General features: G+C 36.1%; 1 long non-coding RNA gene across 1 annotated transcript in view; it reads left to right on the top strand.

Annotated features, from left to right (window-relative positions):
• LOC103006451 (uncharacterized) overlaps positions 1 to 19,473 on the top strand; it is a 52,631-nt gene that overhangs the window by 420 nt on the left and 32,738 nt on the right. The gene's annotated exons all lie outside the window — the stretch shown is intronic.

Raw genomic sequence — 19,473 nt, 5'->3', positions numbered from 1 at the left:
GCTCAATGTGTGGGCTTGAGTAGATCAGTAGACCCAGAGCTGTTCAATCCACCCCGGTCTATCAGAGGACTCCACGTGGACCTGTGGAACTGAATTGAGTTGAAAACCCCTACATGTTGTAGAGAGCTGGAACCCCACTACACAAGATGAGACGCAAGCATCGTTCCCTGTTCTAAGTCAACATGTCTCAGGAGCATGTTCCTTACATTCTGGCACACGTTTGTATTTTCCTTCAAATGAAAGAAAACTGAGAGCAGGTCTGGACTGAACGCAGGTCAGAAGGAGGAGATTCCTGAAAGAATTCAGGAGGCTAGGATGGTGAAGGAGGGATTTGTTAGGAGGGCAGAGATGAAGCGTGAAGCTAGAAAGTAGGCAAAAGTAGACTGGCATTTAGTAATACTTTTTCCTCATGAGTGATGGACTGGGTCAAGATTCAGGGAGGTTTTGCTGGCAGTGGATCTATAACATTAAGGAAAGGGGCAAAAGGGAAAGAAAGGGATTAAAAAGAAAGAAATGTTTCATTTACATGGGGCAGTGGGGAGGGTGCTTGTTAATAACGTGGTTTCCGGTCTGTAATTGTAAAGTTTAGGACAGAAACTTATAAATCTTTATCAAATAAAGAGAAGATTACTTGGGAGTAAGAGAGAGATGAGATTCGCTTTGTGGTCTTATATTGTACCTTAATTGATAAGACAGTATTAACATTATCCATTAATAAATTCACAACCAAGTAATTCATTGTACATATTTTGGTATTTCTCAAACTGTTCAGAAGATAGATTTGGTTTAACAGTATCCTCAGTATTGTTATTTTACTGAAGGCCCTCTCAGAGCCTTTAACATGCAACTAACTCTCAAATAAAACTCTCAGAGGGAGATACAGCCTATGCAATGTTTTGCAAACCAATTTAACCAAGGATCCTGTTTTGGGAACATTTGTTAATATCACGTGGAACAGGTGAGTTGTGGTGTAACTGAATTATACGAAACAGTTTGGGAAAGGCTGATATATTTCTATGTGAATCCTGAAGGTGAATATATACTCATATGTTAAAGATGACTATCAATCCATGAGCTAAAGAAAAACATAACTTTTCATATTATCTTAATACTACTACTTTAAGAGTTGATTTCCTTTTAGTGATGCACACAAACATACACTTGGTTCTAGATAAACCCTGAAATGTCAAACTGAAACATCAGAGCAGAGTTTAAGTGATATCAGGAGACAACTTCAAGAGCAAGTAAGTAGGTTTAGACAAACAAATATCAAAAAACAAAGAGCTTAGGTACAGTCTCTAAGTATTCAATGAAAATAGAGTGCTTGTGAGTCATGAAGAAACATTTCTTGACTGCTGCTTTTAGAGCAATTTTGCGCCTAGAGTTCCATTCCTTCATTTATCTAATTTCTAATGTTCTATTTTTATTGTGTCTATATTTAATTTACTAAAGTTTAACACCTTCCCCCTTTTCCCCCCCTTTAGTCATGTTTTGTCTTTTTTCATTTCTTTCTTTCTCCAAGATATTTTTCCAGTTTATATAATGTGGTCGCATTTTGTCTGTTCATCTGAGATCCATTCAAATTTGTTTCATCATAAGAATTTAAAATTTTTCATTATAAGAGTTTAGAAAATTAAAAGCATATATAACTAAAAGTGGTATCATAACACGTTTGGCATCCAGCTCCAGCGCAATGTGAACATTAATGTGATATGATTAGTGGTGTGAAGAGAAGGCAGGATGAAACAGAGAGAGAGAAAGACAATGACAGACGAAGGCTAAAAAAAGGAGGAAACATTTAAAAATAACTCTGAAATTGTTAGAACCAAGAAAGCCTGACATACACACACTACTATATATAAAACAGATAATCGGGCTTCCCTGGTGGCGCAGTGGTTGAGAATCTGCCTGCCAATGCAGGGGACACGGGTTCGGGCCCTGGTCTGGGAAGATCCCACATGCCACGGAGCAACTGGGCCCGTGAGCCACAATTGCTGAGCCTGTGTGTCTGGAACCTGTGCTCCGCAACGAGAGGCCGCGATAGTGAGGGACCCGCACACGGCGATGAAGAGTGGTCCCCGCTTGCCACAACTAGAGAAAGCCCTCGCACAGAAATGAAGACCCAACACAGCCATAAATAAATAAAATAAAATAAATAATAATAATAATAAAAAATTAAAAAAAAAACAGATAATCAACAAGGACCTACTGTACAGCACAGGAAACTCTACTCAGTACTTTGTAATGATCTGTATGAGAAAAGAATCTAAAAAAGAGTGGATATATGTATATGCATAACTGACTTACTTTGCTGTACCACAGAACTAATTCAACACTGTAAATCAACTATACTCCAATAAAAATTTTAAAAATTTAAAAAAAAAAAAAAAAAACCAAGAAAGCTCACAGAATGCATCTCAATTAGGTTTGTAGACTCCAAAATTTGCTTTTGGTGTCTGTCAGGGCATGAGTTCACCATGAGCAATATAGCCTCGCATGCCCAAATACTGAACAATACACTACGTATTTTCCAACACAGGAGTCAGAGCTGGTGAGTTTCTGACAATGGATTTCGTCCATCCTGAAGGCCTAAGGAAGAGGATCGTGGCTGAAAGATTGGATTCAAGGTCTTGGCTGGAAACAATTCTGACACAGTTATATCACACTAAAGCCACCAATCAGCTTAGCCAACTGGCCCAAGTTTATGGGAGAAGTGCAACACTGAAAACTAGTTATTAAACATCATGAAGAAAAAAATACCTATACTTGATTGACAGAATTTTTATTATGCATTATGGGATATTTTTTGTATTTGTAGGAATAGATCCTTTAAATACTGTGAAATAATTTTATTACTGTGCATTTCATTTCAACTTTGAACAATGAATTACTGAAATATTCATATTATTTTTACGTGCTCCTCCAAAATCTAAAGGAGTGTTCTCACTCTTACGTTCATTCTCGCTTTCTCTTTCTCCTTTTCCCTCTTCTTCTCGCTTTCTTCCCTCCCCCTCACCTCCTTTCAGTGTGTGGGTAGATAAACTACTATCTATCCATCCATCCATCCATACCATCTACATATCTATCCAGTTTCTAAATATTCAAGTACTTTTTTACCAAAGCCATCATTTAACGCTTTCTTTACTTCCTAAAATAAAGATCAGTTGGACAAAGCATTCTTTTATGATTTATAACTTTATGTATATGGTATTCAGTAGATGACTGTAGAGGGAAAAAATTAGATATTAATACTACATAATTAATAATTAATACAATTATGTAGCAAAAGTTGATGGGCAGTCAATATACAGAAAAATTGTTCCTGCCAAGTTTAGATAACAATTAATGGTAAAAATTTCCAGAGTCGATGTATTTTAAAAGATCATAATAACTTTTATGTGAAATTTTTATTCCCATTTTAGGGGGTTAAAAGTAGGCAAATATCAACAATTTCAAGTAAAAAATATTTATACTGCTTTTAATCTCTTTTCAAAATCTGGAAAATCTTCTTTTTATGCATCTTCTAGTGATATGATGATAATGATAATGATTTAGTTTAGCTGACTTCATACTCAGTGAAATGTCTCAACTCAAATCCTAGTAACACACCTGCAACTACTTCTACATCATACTAAAATTATTCATCAATTTATTCAGTTCTGTTGGAGAAAAAACATAGTTAGTAAAACCAGTTTTTTTTTTCCCCCAAGGACAATCATATAACACGGAAATACACAAGTGACATAGGTCTCAAAGTTAAATCAGCCCAAACTATGTGTTCAAACATGTGGACCCAGCTTCTTTATTTGTGCATCTTTGAAAATAAACAGATGTATTCATCTGAGTCATAATAATATATGCACTGAAACTTTAATAATTGTATTTTAAAGAGTCTGATAAAACAATACTATACAGATATCATTAAGAAGTCTATTTTCACATATATACACTACTATGTATAAAATAGATAACTAATGAGAACCTACTCTATAGCACAGGGAACTCTACTTGGTGCTCTGTGGTGACCTAAATGGGAAGGAAATCCAAAAAAGAGGGGATATATGTATATGTATGGCTGATTCCCTTTGCTGTACAGCAGAAACTGACACAGCAGTGTAAAGCAGTTATACGCCAATAAATAAATAAATAAGTCTATTTTCAGTATATTTCTAGTTTTAAAGTTTTTCCAGAAAAATGTTTCCAACTGTAATAATATGATAATTTATTCCTAAATATTATATGAAGAACATGGAAAAAAGCAAGGCATAGTTTGCAAATCAGAATGGTTTCTTTCTGGCTCTTTCATTAACAAGCTCTGTAAATTTTGTTGAGTTCCTTAACCTGTTTGCTTTTCCAAATATAAGATGGATATTAAGACAATAACCTCCCTGGTGTTTTGCTTTAATGATCCAATTATATTAATATAAGGTACTAATATATTTGGATATTATACTAATATACTAATATACTTGGATATTATACAAATGCATTATTAAATATCTTATAAACCTTAAAATCCCAAGGAAATTGCCATTATATCATTATTTTGTTGAAATATTACTATATTATTTATTGAAATATATTTTGCATCGTGATCATTTATTGAAAATCTACCCCCATGGAGTGTGACAGTCTACCCTGCCTCAATTCTGTAGGTAAACACATTTGAGGTATGATTGAATGGTAAGATAATACAAAGGATAAAACCGAAATAATGACATTATTTGATGTCTAAGTGATTACAGAAATATTTGGTATCCCATTCTATTTGCTGCTCATCCCTGTCACTAATAATATCATTTAGAGTTTATTTTAGAACAGATACAGAAACTAACCCAAAGTCTATGAAAAAGAAAAATGCTATCTCTGAGTTTAGCTAGAAACACACAATACAAAGTTAAGTAGAGAATTGATAATTATCCAATTAACCTAATACATTTCATTTAAAAGTCTCTATTTTCAGCAGAAACAAACAAAAAACAACAACAGTATTTACCATCAGGACCTGGAAAATCCAGATTTGCCATAAACAAACATCAATCTAATCCAAATATTTCCACTTACAATGGCAAAGCCTGTCTCTCTACATCTTTACAATCTTAAATACAAACAATTTCTGTTTGGACTCCACTTGTAAACCATTTTTGAAAAAGTTTAAAAAGAAGATTTCTCCCAGTAAATAAGATACCCACAATGTTCAATGTTTGACAGGATTTGAAGTTAATTAAGGCAACTGGATTTTCTATTCATGTGGAGACTGCCATTACCCCTTTCGTTTTTTAAATAAAAAATTTTAATAGTTGACATTACCTACCAAACAGAACGTTTCACATCGCTTTTTCTATCAAATACTGCATGTGCCTACATTGCCACAAGGGAATCACAAATCTCATAAGTTGTCAGAATTTACAAAATTGAGGAAGCAGGAATAGGGCAAGAAGGAAAAAAACAAAACAACAAAAACCGCTATGAGGCACATAAATGCCAAAAGAAGTAAAACAGTTCAGCACAAGGCCTTCTTAGGTCAGCTAATTTTAAGTCTACATTTTATGCCCAAATGCAAATTTTTACAATATTATATAGTCCAAAGACAAAAGTATTTTTCACATTTTTAATAGCACAAAGTCATTTCATAGGATAATAAAAGATCTCCCCTTCAGAGAATTACACAAGGCCATCCTAGCCTACTTCGCTATATTAAAGACAAGCCTTTTTATAACGTTGTTCTTAAACAAAGGTTTGCTAAAAACGTTAATTACATAGACCCCTGGAATACTTAAGAAAGATGCAAATAGTCATATTAAAGTAATGATAATTTTTTAAAAGATAGTGAAATAATATTTTAAAAGATTAGTGACTTTAATGACTACTAAGTAAATGGTTGGATTATTTAAATGTTATCCAACACGACTTGTAATTGAGGATGAGGAGCATCCTGGGAAAGTAAAACTTATGCCGCAAGAAGGTGAAGAGGGTGGGAACGTTGTCCTCCACGATGTCTCTGGTACTGCGGTTCCCTTTGCTGCGGAAGGGAATCCGGCTCTTTCCGTTCAGGAAAAGAAGTACCTAGAAACGCCCTTGAATTTGCCTGAGATTTCTGTGAGGGAACCATCATAAACAGAGGGTGGAGAAAATCCCTTTGAGGGGCTGTAGGAAAGGAAGCAAAGGCAGATCGGCAGAATCAAGACACAGCGGCGAGAATTTTAGTGGCAGCCTGTGATGGGATTCTTCCTCGTAACAGCATCCTTACAGAGAGTACCAGCTTTACCTACAGTATTTGTGCATATTTATAGGTACCCCAGTAAAGGGATGAGTGAAAATTATTTGTACATTGACGCAAATACTCCAGGGAGAATCTAACCATATTAAATTCTGGAGGATCATGAGAGACAATAAAACACACCAAGCCCTAGTTATCTTCTCTTACTATTATTGCCCTTTCTCAAAATAGACAGTGATACTGTTCAACATGGCTTCATGATTTCGTTCCTTTCTTCCTATCTCAGCAAACTTTTGACTCCTGATATCTGCATCTCCTGAACAAGCAATGTCTTCATTGATAGTGGAATGACTTAATCTCTGTATGAAGTGTCTTGGAATCAACCAAAACACCCATTGGTTATTGAGAGCTGCTTCTATTCCAGGCAATGGGTTAATTGTTTTACGTACATGAACACATTTAACACTTACAGCAATCCTATGAAGCAGGTGCTATTATTATCCCATTTTACAAATGAGAAAACTGGAACTGGGAAGAGGCTGAGCCAGGAGTGGCAGCTGGAGACCACGGCTGCAGAGCCCACGTTCTCAAGCACTATGTTTATACTGCTTCTCTGTCATCAAATTCTATTTTTGGGAAAGAGCATGTGGTATAGACTCCAAAAGCAGAAGCACGGGCAGATAAAACCCAATTACTGTGGTAAACAATACTCGCACCCTGATAGGGGGTGCATGCAAAGAGCAAGGCAGAATGATGAACTAGCACGAGGAGAGAGGAATACTTTTACTCCGCTGAAGGGCTAGGCATTTTGCATCTATGACTCTATAAAGCGTCTCCACTTAGAAGAAGTTTATAGCTATGAGACTGTGGGCAAACCAAAAATGATAAAAAAGATTCAGTCAGTCTGCTTTTCTCTTGAGGCAGGGACCCAGAGATATTCATTTCCTCGCTCCCTGTTCCTCTTTAAAATGCCACTGAAAGAAAACAAGGACTGTTTTGCCAGGGCCATGGAGGCAAAGCAACATTCTGGCTGAGTTTTACAGTTTAGAAGGAGACCCCGATGGCGGCTTTTCAGTTAGACACCTTGACGAATGGTTACATTTACTTCTGCTGAAATAGCATGACAACAATTCAGGAACTTTGGAAATAGCTTGGTTGCATGTGGAAGCACTGTAAGATCTGCTGAAATAAAAGGGAAAAATCACACAGGGAGAGAAAATGCATATCCATTAGGCGGGCTTTTTTTTTTTTTTTTTAACTGAGTCCTCAGTCACTAAAAGAGATAAAAGCCAGGACTCACATTAAAGCTTCCTTGCTCTACAGATGAATTAACAATTAGCAAAGGGAAGTCTTTCATTTTGGTCTCTTGGTAGCTATCTGGACTATTAAACATGTGAGGCTTGCACAGGAAATTACAAAGGCTTCCCTCTGTTTCAGATTCAAGCTGCATCCAAAATATATTTGTAGGTTTCTGTGCACAGGACATAGCCACAAAGAAGTCCCTCCTTCTTTTTTTTCAAGGTGTGATTCACTGCTCTTGGCTGGTTCTGAGGCATATGTGCTAAATTTATAATCTGGCTGAGAGCCGAAATCAAAATCATAGAAATCTGAAAAAGACATAGTTTACAAAATATTTTGCAGGGAAAATATTATTCCACCAGGGGTCCAGTTGCTTCATCTGAAGCATGGAGCCCTAATCTATGACACATACAAGTACCAATTAGGTCATCTGCAACAGGTGACAAGTTTTAATTGAATGTCTTCTGTCTGCAATTCTGACAAAAGGTGAATAGAAATAAATGGGTCTTGGCAAGACGGCTCTGAGCCTTACAATACCCAATATCTCATTATTTTTAAACAGCTATCTATAAACTGATGCTGACAAGCCTTGAACCTTTTATTTCTGCTCAAGATGAGGTGGCTGTGAAGGGGGAAAAAAAAAAAAAGGAAAGAAAAAGGGGCATCCAGAACATTACATTAAACATGCAATACCTACCATTATCACTTCCCCAATGTAATTAAAGGAAATCTCCTATTCAAAAGGCACTATTTCTTACTTTGCTTGATGTCAGAGAGAAAGAGAAAGAGAGCGAGCGAGCGAGTTTGCTTGGCCTGTATTTGCTAAACATAGAGACTGCCTTTAAAGAAAAAAAAGAAAATCTTCCCTTTCTTTCTCTTTTGCCTGTTAAAAATTTCATAAACTATTGAAAGAGATACTGCGGTGACTTAAACCTATCTGAACTCTATTTTGTCTGGTTACTATTTAATACTGGTGACTCTTCCCTTTATCCTTTTCGAAATTGCCTTCTCATGTGAATAAAGTCGTGAATTAGTGGGTAAAGACATGAAATGTGGTTGCACATCACCATCAGGAAAAGTGATTCTACTAATTCACAATTAAATGTGACACTGGCAGCAATAAGTTTAACACAATAATAACAGTAATAACGGTGCATAGCACCCCATGGGGATGCTCTGTAAACAGAAGCACAAATATTATTTATGCAAAATTCAATGCCCTGTAAAAATGAATTAAAAATGAAATCAACCAGGCTGGTTTATAAGTTGTGGGTTGAAAGTCATAGTCACTGTGTTTCATCCAATGGAGAGGAATACAGTGGAGTCTAGTGAACAAAAAAACCACACGTGGATTTCAAAGAGAATATAAGTTGTGGGAGAAAAAAAAAAGGAAATAGGTGACAGAGAAAGATGGTGGTGAGTCTGGAGGTCATTTGGTTTTAGCATGTGTGATTCTAGATCACGTGGGCAACCAAAGTAGAGTTCAGCTCAAAAGAGAAGCTTATGGTCACTTTAGTAGGGGAAAACTTTAAGCCCTGGCCAATTTGTTAGGAACTCAGCACAGTTAATAAAAATGCATTACCAGACTCAAGCAGAAATTCCAAGAGCCAATTCTAAGATACCAAAGTGACACATGGTGTTTAATGAATATTTTTCTGGTGATTATGATTTTGCAAAGTTGAGACTGGAAATAAAGTAAATCTAGCAGAAAGAACATATGTCTGGGTCATGTGAAAAAAAGAATTGTACCAAAAACACAAAATACATAGGAAAAAAAAAATCAGTTCAATAGAGATCAAATGTTAACATAACATTAATGTATACACGCCCAAATCTCATATCAGTGAGAAATTTTCTTGTGACACTGTGACGTTTATTTCTTATTTCTTGTGACACCGGCAGCAATAAGTTTAATACAATAATAATAGTAATAACAATGCACAGCACTCCATGGGGATTCTCTGTGTAAACAGAAGCACAAAGAATATTTATGCAAAATTCAATGCCCTGTAAAAATGAATTAAATATGAAATTAAGCTGGTATTCAAGTAGCTGGAATGAGAGCCATAGTCACTGCATTACATTCAATGGAGAGGAACACAGTGGAGTCCAGTGGCCTCCCTGTAAGGTTTTAGTGGAGTAAACAAGAAATGCCATGGACTGAATGTTTGTGTTCTCCCAAAATTCATATGTTGAAACTGAATCCCCAATGGGATAGTATTTGGAGGTGAGGCCTTGGGGGTGATTAGGTTATGAAGGTGCAGCCCTCATGATGGGCTTAGTGCCCTTATAAAGGAGTTCCCAGAGAGCTCCCAGGCCCTTCCCAGCACGTGAGGACAACAAGAAGCCTATCTATCAACCAGGAAACCCTCACTGAACACTGAATCTGCCAGTGCCTTGATCTTGGACTTCTCAGCCTCTAGAACCCTGAGAAATAAATTTCTCTTCTTTATAAGCCACCCAGTCTATGGTATTCTGTTATAGTAGCCCAAATGGAATATAACAAGAAGAAATGAAGGAACATTAAAAAAAAAAAAGACTCAGCCATAAAAAAGAATGAAATAAGGCCATGTGCAGCAACATGGATGGACCTAGAGATGATCATACTAAATGAAGTAAGTCAGAAAGAGAACGACAAATACCATATGATATCACTTACATGTGGAATCTAAAATACAACACAAATGAACATATCTACGAAACAAAAACAGACTCACAGACATAGAGAACAGACTTGTGGCTGTCAAGGGGGAGGAGGGCAGGAGGGAAGCATTGGGAGTTTGGGATGAGCAGATGAAAACTACTGTATGCAGGATGGATAAACAACAAGGTCCTACTGTACAGCACAGGGAACTATATTCAATATCCTGTGATAAATCATGTTAGAAAAGAATATGAAAAAGAATATGTATATATGTATAACTGAATCATTTTGCTGTACAGCAGAAATTAATACGACATTGTAAATCAGCTATACTTCAATAAATTTTTTTTAAAAAGGAGGAAGTTTAGAGAGATACTCTACAATGGGTTGATTCAAGGTCTAATATGAAATAAAGAAAATACAATGGTTTCCACCCCCTTCTCATCCAAATCTATATACCATCGCTAACCTCCATTCATCTGCCAACTGTGCTGCTAAGTATTTGTGAGGAAAGTTAATGGAGAAAAAGGAAAGGAAACCAAGAGAGAGCATGAGAGCCTGGTCTAAGCCTTGTAGAAATGCAGACATGGAGAACACGCATGGCGGATTCAGAACGCACTGCCAGCTGCCTCGAGTCCACAAGAGCACATTTTCAAGCCAATTAAAATCCAGTTTTCCTCCCCCAAAGTTGACAAATCAGACTGTTGGGGAATTTAAGACCTCGTGAGAAAAACTAGGGTAGAATAATCATGAGTGGCAGTGATCATAAAAAAGCACTTACACATAAATGATATATTCACTAAAATTAAAGACAAATATGAAAAGACTATCAATGACAGACACACTAATTAAGTCATGTTTCCTGTGCAATTAATTTCCATTTATCATCCTTTGATCTCTTGAATATTTCTAGGATCTTCCTTCTAGCTGGTTTCAGCAAGATGACTGTAAATTCAGTTTGAGTTGCTGTAGATAATAGGCATATGAAAAGACTTTTTTAGAAACATCTGGTTTTTAAACCAAACGTTTAATGACACTCTTATGTTACTACTCTGAGCATCTTGGTTTTAATACGGTGCTACTCCAGGTTCATGTTTAATTGATATATAATGTTGAAGATTTGGTGGAGAGTTATACATAAGTAAATGTAAACATATCAAGATTTTCAGTCAAGGAAAATAACAATTAGGAAAGTGCTTATTCTGAGGCCAAAAAAGAAAATTGTACATTTAAGTGCTGTGGCAAGGTGAGGTCCATAGGCTGTACTTTTATTCTTAAATTAGGATGTGTGAAGAGTGTGTAAAAAAGAAAACACCAATGACATTTCTAGATGCCAAACAGAGTGGGTCTTGGCTGAGGAAAGCCTGTATCTGTACCAGGTCATAAATTTCCTGAAAGACTTCCCTGTGTGTAGCTGTTACAGGAGGGGCTCGCTGGGAGGTACTGCCAGGATGCTCACAATGGTCCACAAGGCCAGGAAGAATCTTGAAATCCTAAAGGCGCCAAGAAAAGAAAAACACGCTTTTCCAGCCACAAGGCGGCTCAAGGCTAGATGGTGGGAGTAAGTCTCTAAGTGTCACTGCCTCAGAGAGAAGGAGGCAGAATTTCCCACGAAAATCTCCTTGCAGTATTCCAAACCACATTTTCTTACTCCTTCCTGCCAACAGGCTTGCTCTCTATTTTTAAAACGTAATCTGGGTTAGGGACCTCCCTGGTGGCGCAGTGGTTAAGAATCCGCCTGCCAATGCAGGGAACACGGGTTCGAGCCCTGGTCCGGGAAAATCCCACATGCTGCGGAGCAACAAAGCCCGTGCGCCACAACTACTGAGCCTGTGCTCTAGAGCCCGTGTGCCACAACTACTGAAGCCCGCGCACCTAGAGCCCGTGTTCCGCAGCAAGAGAAGCCACCGCAATGAGAAGCCCACGCACCGCAACGAAGAGTAGCCCCGCTTGCCGCAACTAGAGAAAAGCCTGCGCACAGCAACGAAGACCCAATGCAGCCAAAAAAAAAAAAAAAATATATATATATATATATATATATATATATATATATATATATATATAAACGTAATCTGGGTTAAACTCAAACTTCCAAATATTTTATTTATTATGTATATTCATAATTCCACCACAAAAGTTGAGGGTTGAGGGCATGGTGAGAAATGACACTCTAACGGAAATAGCTTCAAAGGATCAAAATACAGCCAGATGATTTTGACGTATATTTTAATTGCCTGTTGCTTTGTCATGGCCCATGCAGTATACGTCACATGCCTGCCACATAGTAGATACTCAAAAATATTGAGTAAGTGAATAAATCAATTTACAACATGCTTTATAGCCATGTACTAATCAGGTTTTTTTTTGTTTTCATTTGTTTTTCTTTTGATATTTCTAAATCTAGAATGTATACACAGAAGGATATGGACCTCTTGTCAATTCTCTCAGTAATTCTTGCTTATCGTGTCTTTCTTAATGTACTAGTATATTGTAACTTTAGAAAGGTATAGAGAGCTTCAAGGTGACAAAACAGCATGAAGCACTGAAAAAAAAGAGCGTTGCTGAAAGGTAGGACATACGAATTTAATTTTTCAATATTCATCCTGGTAGCGTAAGAGGAAACAGCATTTGATTTGCTGGGAAAACCTCAAATAGATATTAAGAAAAATTTACTAATCAGAATTATATTTAGATACTAATTATTGAGCAAGCAAGACCAAGGTCCCTATACTTGGGAAATTTGATAAATGGAGAAAACCATTCTCTTTCCTAGACACTTTGATTACTCTTCTGCCTGGAAGCAGATGAATGAGTTTGATCACGTGTTAAGCTCTCTTCCAGTTCTAAGATTCTATGAATGAAATGGTGTACTTAAAAAGATGGAATTGACCCACAGATTCAGAGTACAACAACTGCCTTGGCAGTGGGAAACATCAACATACTTCATATCTTAAATCAGGAAGACCAAAGCCAAATGGATAGCATTAATGAACCAGAAGAGCAGAAAGCTTTCTGGCACAGGCCTCAGCCTTTCTCTCACACTGACCTTGGCCAAATGCATTTCCTTTTGTTCTTGACAACAATACAGCAAATAAAGCGCCCATGTTTGAAAAACGCTTCTAACTTATTACTGCATTAGGAAAAGATCAATGCCTGTTGCAGATGGCTGTGGAGACTGAAGGATGGAAAATTAGGAACAGCTTTAGATTTGTGGGCATTTTACAACATAGAGACTAGATTATGCTAAGGAGAGGAGAATATGACCTAATAATGGAGATTTTGAAAACAAGCAATGAGTAGCTAATACCTATGCTGTTACTTAACTGAATTTCATCTGGAGTTTCAAAATAAAAAGGCTAAATAGGATCAGATTTCAGTAAATATACCACAAAATAATGTTTCATCTCAACATCTATAGTCACCCTTTTTTTCAGAAATTACAGTATATATATAATGTAAATATGCACACATATACATAAACACATAGATACAGAACTAGATAAACACACACAAATTCTAAACCAATGATACATTTTTCAGTTTCTGTATTTTCCTGATAATGATTTGTCTGGCCAAATGATTCTGTAAGAATTATTTATTTGCAAGATTTTTCCATCCAAAGAAAACCCATGTTACATGAGTTTATACTGATATTTATACCAGGAGTTGCAAATTCAAACAACTACTGCAATGTCAAGTGAATAAGTGAAATGGACTGTGTGTTTAAAAAGTTGGTAGCTATTTAGAAATTATCCTTTTATTTTATTTAGGCCTTCATTATATAAGAGCATAACCTAATTGCATAATTGCTTAAGTTGTTCTATATGCTATACTTTGAAATTCTATTTTAAAAATGCTATTATCCACAGACATAGAAAACAAACTTATGGTTGCCAAAGGGGAAAGGAGGTGGAGGGATAGATTAGGAGTTTGGGATTGACATACACGCACTACTGTATATAAAATAAATAACCAACAAGGACCTACTGTATAGCACAGGGAACTCTACTCAGTATTTTGTGATAACCTGTAAGGGAAAATAATCTGAAAAAGAATATTTATAAACGTATGTGTATAACTGAATCAGTTTGCTATACACCTGAAACTAACATAACATTGTAAACCAATTATACTTCAATAAAAAAATAAAATTAAAAAATGCTATTTAGTAGGGTTTTAGGTAAAATAATGTATAAAGATATTAGGATTCTCATTAGAAATCATTTCAAACAAGAGTAAAAAATGAATCATCGATGCCCACACATAGCACCTGTCAGTTAAGAATGTTGACATGTTTTGATCCACACAAGCCCCCTTAAAGAATCTTGCTTAAATAAGCACAAGTCTCCATTGTGTTTTACAGTAAATGGCAGCAGAGGCTTTCTTGAAATTCATCCATTATGTTTACTAAATATCTTGACTTTTTGAAGGAACATCTTTCTGCCTAGTGAAATCTGTTGGAACCTGCAAAGTCAATTCTTGTAATACAATTGTTGTGTCTTGATTGTCACTAAGATTACACCAAATTAACCATCACTGGGAATTAGCTGACAAAGAACCACTCTTTTGTTGGCCTAGACCCTTCCTCCCCCAGCTTTTTGCGTTATATGGAAGAGAAGGTCTTTGACATGGCAAAAGAGTAAGATGTTGCTGAATGCTTTTTGGAACCGTCCTAGGAGGAATTTGGTTTTAACAGCGTTTTCTTTGGGTTGGTAGGCCATGGAGTACAATGGACCAGAAGATGCTGTTGATGGCCGGAGGCGGTGGGTGTGGCTGGGAGATGGCCAAGACAGTGTTACTATCAAAGATATTATGAGAAAAGAAAGGGAAAGAAATTGAACTTGAGAAGACTCTTGAGTGTTTTAAAAATAAAACCTATACGTTTAAAAGAAGGTGGTCAGGGGACTTCCCTAGTGGTCCAGTGGTTAAGACTTCGCCTTCCAATGCAGGCGGTGCGGGTTCCATCCCTGGTAGGGGAGCTAAGATCCCACGTGCCTCGCAGCCAAAAAACCAAAGCATAAAACAGAAGCAATAGGATAACAAGTTCAATAAAGACTTTAAAAATGGTCCACATCAAAAAAAAAAAAAAAAAATTAAAAAAAAATAAATACAAGAAGGTGGTAACAATCACGTTTCCATTAACTGTTTAAGAACATGCAAGCACATTATGGAACTTTCCATGAGCCAAATAACATAGTACATGGGGCAAAAAAGTGAGTCTTTACACAGGCCATGACATACACTGGACAGCCAACAGTAACATACCATTAAAGCCAGAATCAGTAAAAATATAAACCTATTCATGATAGGGGAAAGTCAAATCTGTATACCTGCTGAACTAAATGGTTATATCATAATTCCTACAATACCATACCACTCGAACAACGGGGGCCTCTGACAGAGAGGTAAGGGCTTCTTCTAACTCTGTGTATTTCAGAAACTCACTTTTACAAGCTTCTTATCTCTGCTGCCAACAAGAGAACTGGATAGGAATCCCCTGGAAGCTGTCATCCCAGTGACCTAATCAGTCAAGAAAGTTGCTGTTGGGCAGCAATGACCTCCCACCCTGCCCACTATCCACAGGGGCTTCCTGCTAAGCCCTCAGGGTCCCTACTGGCCAAGGAAATGGAAGACCTTGAAACTGAAGCCAAGTCATGACATGGCAGGTCAAGAAAGCACAGCAATAATAAAGAATATCCTTTAATGTCATAATAACATTTCCATCACAATGCTGAGACTGGAAAAAAGTACAATACTTAGATTTAAAAGAAAGTTTTGGATAGTCATATATCTTGGTTTACTCATGCCTTTAGCCATGTCCTAAGGGAGATAGTCAACACAGTCAAGAATTTATGTGATTTTGGGGGAGGAAACATAGAAAAGTCACTCTTCTCATCATTCTTCCTTACTTCTCTCATCTGGCCACCCAATTTAATTTTATATGTGTATTCATACACACACATACACATATATACACATGTATGTATTATGTAGATATGTATAGGACCGATCAGAACTTTCTAAAATAAATGATATATTTTGCAAATCAAGGTACTTTGTTGTTAAAACATATTATAAATGGGAGAAACATAAATGCATTAGTAAGCTCTTCTGAGCATTTTTTTTTTTTTTTTTGCTGTGTGGCATGTGGGATCTTAGTTCCCCGACCAGGGATCGAACTCATGCCCCCTGCATTGGAAGCATGGAGTCTTAACCACTGGACCACCAGGGAAGTCCCTCTTCTGAGCATTTCTTGCCTGGCCACTACTGGAATTATTCCACAGATTTCAAATAATTTTCCAGCCATGATAAAAAATTTGCATATTTTTAAAATGCTTACATTACTTCATGTACTTTACTCGCTACTTATAAAATCAAGGAAAATAACAAAAGTACTGTTTAGTATTAAGATGGGAAAAAAATAGAGCTCAGCTCAGTAATTCTTGGCACATCTTCCATAATGTGATGTGCTTTTTAACTGCTGAGGGTATGATTCAAGAATATCAGCATTGGGCTTCCCTGGTGGCGCAGTGGTTGAGAATCCGCCTGCCAATGCAGGGGACACGGGTTCAAGCCCTGGTCTGGGAAGATCCCACATGCCACGGAGCAACTAGGCCCGTGAGCCACAGCTACTGAGCCTGCGCATCTGGAGCCTGTGCTCCGCAACAAGAGAGGCCGTGACAGTGAGAGGCCCGCGCATGGCGATGAAGAGTGGCCCCCACTTGCCGCAGCTAGAGAAAGCCCTCGCACAGAAACGAAGACCCGACACAGCCACACACACACACACACAAAAAAAAATAATAAAAAAAAAAAAAAAAAAAAAAGAATATCAGCATTTAATGGAGTGGTTTTAAGACCAGGTGTATGCTGAATACTTGAAAGACCTCAAGGTACCAAACATACTCAGTAAATGTTCATTGTTAACAAGAATGAAACTAAAAATAACTGCAATTATTTTAATTATTGTTCTAATAAAATGACAGTTCATTCATCTATTAACACGTATTCAGTCAAAAACTGAGATAAATTTAAAAAGTTAAACAGGATACAGAAGGGGTCTGGTACCAAGGTAAAAAGAAATCATCTACAGAAAATACTGCTTGGTATTTTCTATGTTTCCCTGTTGCTTATTATGGATTTTTTTTTCAAGATTGAGATACACTTAAAGAAAATGGGGAAATTAAAAATATGGCATGGACTCTGTAAATCTAAACTGCCACATTTAGTAAACTGCTAATGTGTACTGAATTTTCATGTGAAGTTTTTAGCATAGGATTACACCAAACATTGTACTGTCTCTAAATTTGAATCTTATGTTGCCTATTTAAGAGAACATGGTGGACAAGTCTGGATTTAGAATATAAAATTATAAAATTTCTCTTGAAATCAAGGACTTAAGCACAGAATAAAGGAGTAAATACATCCTAAGATAGTCCCCGAAAAAATGCAGGAGGAAATCTGATCTTTGAGAAAAAATACTTTCAAAAGTGGGATGTTAACAATTTCAAATAATGTCAAAATAAATGTTTGCAAACAGTTATTCATAATCTTAAAAGTATCACCATAACATGTTGCTACTAGATAATGCAACATAAATAGAAATAGAGGACCAATTATATAAATTTTATCAATCCAGTGACTGAATCCAATGAACACACATAAAAATAAAGCTATTTTATATTTTAAAAATTATTTTACTTTTTCAAGAAATTCCAGTAAGTAACAATATTCTACTTTTCATATAATGAAATGTGAATATATACAAAGGATAATTCAGAACCACAGTAATAATTCCTTACACTGAAAATTCAAATCTTTACAACTTTCCCACTTTCCTATATGGCATAAGTATAGTTTCTGAAGCTACCTGGGTTTCAGCTTCTTTAGCAAAACAAGCTTTAGCACAATCTTTCAAGATTCTGGAATAAAAATTGCTTTTAAAACATTTGAAAAGAAGAACTTTGAAAGATATTTTTGTCATGGATGAAATAGCTGTGGTTTTGAAAACCAATAATCAATGTTTTCTTTTAAAGCAAAATAATGGCAAAGTTAAAAGGTACATTAACTTTGGCCATTAGAGGGATGTGTTAATTATTTTTAAAATATAATACCTAATAATGATACAACTATTAAGTCAAATCATAAAGCACTCTCCGTCAACTTCTAATTGTCCAAGGAAGCTAATAGCCTAAGTAACTTTTGGGTTTCCAAAACCTTCCTTTATTAGCACTTTTGTAACACTTGAGACATTTTATCCTACTTACAACTTCTACATCTGCTGTCCAAACAATGCCCATATGATGATTGAAAGTTTAACAAATAGTATAATATTATTGATATTTCAATATGGATTAGGTATTATAAATCTCATATAGATAGCAAACTGGCAATGGAAGTAAAATAACTATATATTTAATGTAAACAATTCAGACATGCATTCCATGGAATTCTGAGCAAGAAAATCATTTTTGAAAAATTATAATTAATTCCACAATCTATAATTTTGCTTCAAATCAATGCTTTGGATCAAACTGAAACTACATTCAGGAACTCTAATGCATTTAGTAATAGACAGACAATCTACACCTCAGTTGCAGTGTCCCCACTCTGAAATTTTAAAAGAAAGCAGTAGCAATTTTACTGTAATCTGATAAAGAAGCATTTGGACCTTTGGGGAAGGAGTTAATGAATTATAGATCTGAAACCAAGTTCCATGGATTCACTGTGGACTTTTATTCTAATAGTTAAAGTACATGTCTATCAAATTGCTTATGAGGACAAATTTATGGAAAATAAGCAAGAGTAGAGCTTTGTTCTTATTAAGAAACATGAATATGTATGTAATTTTCGCCAGACTAAATTAACCCAAAAATGAATGAATAAAAAAAAAATAAGGACAATAATTGTCACCAGAGAAGGCTTGCTTCCCTTCCTGCTCTTACAAAAGCATTTATGTTTAGAGTTTCAAAAAAGAACTCATATTTTTCGAATAAAACTATTTGGAAAGAGACAAAAGAAAAGGAATCTGCGAGGAAACCTTTACAGAGCAAGAAACATGCACAGTGTTACCCCCTTAGTAATAAACCTTTTTGAAGCAGGGGTAGCCTGTAGGCTTGTTATGAACGTAATACATGATAATTAGTGTTCGTGCAAGCAGTATACTATTGCTGAGGTGTGTCGATTTCCTAAGCATGACTCTATTTACAAAGGTTACATTGAGCCATTAAGCCAAATTTTACATTAAACATCTTTTGAAACTTCAGGAACTCTGAATAGAGTAAAATCCCATTTTAGCAGCAACAGTACCAAT

This window comes from Balaenoptera acutorostrata, unplaced genomic scaffold (assembly GCF_949987535.1).
Source record: "Balaenoptera acutorostrata unplaced genomic scaffold, mBalAcu1.1 scaffold_847, whole genome shotgun sequence".
Lineage (NCBI taxonomy): Eukaryota > Metazoa > Chordata > Mammalia > Artiodactyla > Balaenopteridae > Balaenoptera > Balaenoptera acutorostrata.
The sequence above is the reverse complement of the archived record's forward strand: the minus strand, read 5'-3'. Positions and strand labels throughout refer to the sequence as shown.